The following is a 5,396-nucleotide window of genomic DNA, read 5'->3' as shown; positions in this document are numbered from 1 at the left end:
CAGAAGACTCTGGCTCTGTTCACAGCTTCAACACTTATCTCCCCTGAGCAGGTGTGTGTGTCTGCGAGTGTGCGTGTGAGCAAGCGTGGATTTATCTGACTTGTTATTCTCATCATTCAGATGGATGTTGTGCGTTCGTGTGTGTGAGAGAATCTGCGATGAATGTGTGTTTGTGCCACTTCTTCACATTTGCATGGCTCTGACTGTTTATGTATAGATTAAATTCACTATTTATTTTGCATCTTTAGCCATGCGTCTGCATGTCTGTCTGTATATGGAACTGTTTCAGTGTGTGGTTGTGGAGAATAAACTGTGGTAAAATGCTGGGAGGCTGTCTCTGTTCTTATCACAATGGACATGGAAGCTGAGGCAGAAAGAAGAAAGAATGAGAGAGAGAAAAAGACCGAACAACACCACACTTGTCAAAAATACATCCCTCTTGTCTGCTTTTTTCTTCTTAAAGAAAGTCTATTGTAAAGCTTTTGCAATTTTCCTCTGTGGACAGTGCAGCACTGTACTGTGTCAGGAAAGTCAAAGTGCTATTGACTAAAATGTCTGAGTGCTGCTTTCCAGTGGGTCGTGTGGAGAGGAGCAGAGCCTCTGGAACAACTTACTTCAACTTACTTCTAATGCATGAATTCTCTATAATCATAGCTTCCCCTGTTCTTCACACTCTGGTGCTGTCATGTACGATTCTCACAATACACACCGTCTACCACCTGTTTGATGTATAAGAATGATGTGATACCCAGTTAAGGAGGAACACTGAATAATATATGAAGCTCATCATTCTTCATTTAAAGCTTCCTCTGCGCTGAAGCCCTCCCTCTGTTGGTCTGATACAGACTGTGATGTGTCTCCTGATGCACCCTGAGTCACCGTGTGCCAAGAATGGTTTCTCTCCTCCTTCCAATGCAGAAATTTCATCGTGTAGGCAAACTCAACCAAATCCAGCTAATCTTGCACTTTTAAGTCCAGCTGCAGTGATCTGACAGTGTTTGGTCAAATGTTTGTGCTGGTATGAAGATAAAGCTACATCTGACCTGGAGAGCTCTCACTCACTGCTTCATCGTTAGAATTCACAAGCAGGTTTCAAGCAAAATGACCAAATTCCAAAATGAGCTGCCTGATTCATAAAATCTACAGTCCTTGGGTCATGATGCAGACATGGGTGGGATAGAGCAGCACTTACCATGGCAACAAGGAAAGAGAGACACCAAAACAAAGACACAGCAGCCCAATGAGAGGACCTCTGAGAGTCCAGAATGTGAAGCTAGAATATGACAGTAGACGTGTGGTCGAGCTACAACATTTAAAATATGTATTAGGAATTTTTTTTTAAGTTTTGTTTTCATTGTCATACAATTTATCAAAAAAACTGACTTTTATGTTGCAGTGTTAAGTCAGTGCCGCTTGCAGGTAATGAATTAGCAGAAATATTCCAAATGAAAAAAGTATTCAAAGAATGATTGAGCTGCTATTTGCTGTAACATGTTACACAGAATCACAAAAATCTTTAGTATAACAGGTAATGTAATTTAGTCTTTCTGTAATGTAGATCTAAAACAACCAGTGTCTCTCTCACACAGGGGCAGATCTAGAAGTGTGGCATGGGGTGGCAAGTGCCACCCTAAAATGATCCCTTGCCACCCCAAGTGCCACCCCAGTTTTGCATATGACAGTGTTGTTTATTAAAATAAGATAGCATTAACAGTTTGAGTGTAGTTACAGTCAACAGTGATTATAAATGCTAAAACTTTAAATATTGCATAGTGTTCCCCCCCTACCATTAACAAATGGTTCAGGCTTTTTTCTTGTTTTCAGTAGCAAGCGATACTTATGATTGTGCCAGAGCACATTCTGAACAACACCATGGGAATTTCGGATTTTACACAGGTGGGTGGATGTTACACTGTGGAAATGGAAGGTGAGTGTTATTAACCCTCTGTGGTCCACGGACACGCTGCACCTCCAAATCACATGACTGATGTAAGCTGACACAGCAACAAGCTGCAGCCGCTGAGTCTCTGTTTCAGCCACATTGAAAGTTCGGACTTTAAAGTTTTAAAATTTTAATTACAGGCCAGTAAATCCAGAGTTATGATAAAAAAATATATCAGCCACGCTTTGTTCTAAATACTGTCGTCACGTGTGTGTGCGCGCGCGTGTGTGCGTGTGTGCGTGCGCGTGTGTGTGCGTGCGTGCGTGTGTGAGTTTTAAGCATTTTGTAAGGACAGCGCGAAAACAGTAAAGAAGAAAAGCCACCTCTCTCCTACACTGTAAAACCTAACAAGTTCACAGAACTCAAAAATTGTTGTGTAACAGATTACACAACAATTTTTTAGTGATGTTTTTAAAAGTTTTAAGTTTAACTAAAATAAAAATTATAGTTGCAGTTGCCTTAAATTACCTCAATGTTAACTCATAAATGTTGATATTCCTCAACTTATAATTAGGGAGTAATAAACTCAAAATGTTCAATTTTTTCAACTTAATTAAGGTGGAAAATATACTCAAAATATTTTACATATTGCAACTCATACGATGTGGGAAATAAACTCAAACTTTTTCATATTTTCTAACTTATAATATGGGAAATAACACTTAAAATCTTCAATATTTTTTAAAATACTGTGGGAAATACACTTACAAATAATTCTAAACTGTTTGCCCAGTAAATTATAATCAGCTAAAAGTGTTAGAAAACATGAAAGTAACAACACTAACAATTTAACAACTTTTTATTAAACACAATGTGCTTTTAAAAAGGCACAAACAACAGAGCTCACTCATAAAAAAGTGCTTCATAAATAAAACAAGAGAAAAAGACTCCAAGGGTCTCCATCTCAATTCTAAAATTCAATAACATTTTCAGTATTAACAGCAATTGCAGCTATTAGAACATTGAGGCATTTAACACTTACTGTACCTTGACAGCTGCAGCTCACTTTCTTTTTTAAAAATACATAAAAAAAACAGTACTGGTTTCCACTGCTGTACTTATAGGGAACAAACATCAAGGCTCAGCTTAACAATTCTGAGTGATTCACTCATTGAACAAATCATTCTTCAGCATCAGTAGACGCCCTTTCAGTGGTTTGTTGTCCTCAAGGCCCATCACAACCTTCTGGATAAATGTGAATGTAAGCTCAAGTTTCTTTGGGTATTGTAGGTCTAGTGCATAGATGTACCCAAAGAGCAGGAGAAATGACTCAGCCAGATTTGTGGGACCATTCACAAGTATTTCATCCTCAACGACAATGCAGATGCTTTCGGGACTGAAGAGGGCCGAATCAGTAGTGTCATCCGTGACAACTGTCAGCAGAGCCACAGGAGTGTCAGTGAGGTCTGGACCATCTGCTGACTGCAAAACAAAAATAATACAAGAATGAGTTCAGCCCCACAAGGACACAAATCATGCTATTGATTAGAGGTGTGAATCTTCATAAGTCACACGTTTCTTTTAGGATTATAATGTCAACGATTTAATTTGATATTGCGATACATCATGATGCATTACAATAATCTTAATTTGGGTTTGGTTTCAAAACATATGTGTAAATAAATGTTTTCAATAATAAATATATGCCAAGATATTTGTTTTTGTTATTTACCAAACATTTCTCTGACCACAACATGGCACCTCCAAAAAAATAGAACACTTGAATTTTAAAAAGGGAGATAGTTTTTATCTGCAGATTTTTTTTGTATAATAATCTTTCAACTATTTTCATGTTTTCTGGTTTATGCGTAACAATCTTCTTGCAATCTTATTCAACAATAGTTGATATATGGGAGAAAACAAGTCAGATGAGGACTGTGTTGAACCTCCTTCCTGATATACACCCTGGTTCTCCTTGAGTTCTGAGCGATGTCATATGGTTGATGCTGAGGCCAGTACACTTACATCACAAGTCCTGAATAACGTGGAGGCATCTTCACGCAGGTACACAGGAAGTGCACGAAGGACGAGGGCCCGTCTTGTATTTACATCATGCTGTTCCTAGATGAACACACAATATCTATTAGAATAGTATTTACACAAATGCAGAGTAAAAACAAAGTGTTGGATAGCCATGTTCTGATTGTCATTGTTATAGATCAGGGGTGTCCAAACTTTTTGTGTAATGGGCTAAACCTGTCAATCTAGAAGGGTAACCCAAAAAAATCTAAAAATTTTGAATAATTCAAGGCGAAATTCTCTAGTTTCTTTGTATTTATTTTTTATTTAAATTGGGACACAAATTATAAAACTCACCCACTGACAACTGGTGAAATGTTGACTCTCTGTAGCTCTTTGCAGTCTGATATCTGTAAACAATATGTGCACAAAGACGACTTATTAATGTTCAAAAACATTTTTTGCACAGCACACACGCATGTAGTCAGCTGATCTCATCTGATGCAGATCTGCTCCTTGATCAAGAAACATTTGTCCAGATTTTTGGCACGAGTGACGTCGAATCAGCACCGCAGCTGGATGGCCCGATTTACATACCCAGCGCAGCTGATACTCACCACAATAATTTACTAAGATTATATGCACTCCTGTTATTAAGTCCAGTTCAGTCTGTTAATGTTAACCGTTTCAAACTAATGTTGATAGGTGTGTTGCTAAGCTTAATAACTTAAATAACAAACTTGAAATTTACCCGTCCTATTTTCCCTTTTATTGTTTTTTTCTCTGTGCTGTAAATCTTCTGTCTAAGAAGAAATCTGAGGCTGCTGTTCTGAAAATAAGCTACCAAAGCTTTTTCTGAATGAATCAATAAAGATCCATTTATGGAAAGCTGTGATGAAAGCAGTTTTGTCTTTAATTATATTCAACAATATAACATATTCGACCACTTTTAAGTGATTTTGTGATCTTTAATACACTTTAATACACTAAAGTTAAGGTTATTTACCTAATTTCTAGTAAGTAGCCCTCAGTGAAAAAAGTTTGGACACCCCAGCCTTACAGGTTAGGGAGTATTTGTGATCCGCACAGTCTGCATCAATGATTCTTTCTTAGCCTGGGAGCAGAACGCGGCTCTTTATTTTCATTTCATTTCAATTTATCTAGCAAAGATCGATAGGGTCTGGCTTAAAGGTGTCAAGGAGGCGCCTCAGTCTGGTTGAGCCTTGTCGAATTAGCGCGAACAATTTAGCTGAACTTCGTTCGTAGCACCGAGTTCGACCAGTGTAAAATGTTAGGCTGAATCAGGCGATGCATTTTTCCGCAAGCCTTGACTTGTAGAGCTCGCTTAGTGGAATACCCCTCTAAACTGTTAAAAGGATTTCGAGATTATCTCACAACCACACATTTGAGACTACGAAAAAATACAAACGTGTCTAATTACCATCATGATAACACACTCATGTTGTTTATTATTGTTCGCTTCATGCTAGCACAC

The 5,396-nt window shown here is 38.0% G+C and overlaps 1 long non-coding RNA gene across 1 annotated transcript; it reads right to left on the bottom strand.

The window, feature by feature from the left end:
• Nucleotides 1–2,723: 2,723 nt before the first annotated feature.
• On the bottom strand, nt 2,724–5,136 carry LOC145420630 (uncharacterized). The gene is made up of 3 exons (XR_013901952.1): nt 4,259–5,136; nt 3,908–4,003; nt 2,724–3,364 (listed from the first exon to the last, which is right to left on the bottom strand). It is a non-coding gene; the product is annotated as an uncharacterized LOC145420630 (long non-coding RNA).
• Between the last annotated feature and the right edge of the window lie 260 nt (nt 5,137–5,396).

The sequence above is a fragment of the Astatotilapia calliptera genome, chromosome 15, assembly GCF_964374335.1.
Source record: "Astatotilapia calliptera chromosome 15, fAstCal68.1, whole genome shotgun sequence".
Classification (NCBI taxonomy): domain Eukaryota; kingdom Metazoa; phylum Chordata; class Actinopteri; order Cichliformes; family Cichlidae; genus Astatotilapia; species Astatotilapia calliptera.
Note: the sequence above shows the minus strand (reverse complement) of the source record. Positions and strands in the feature narration are given on the sequence as shown.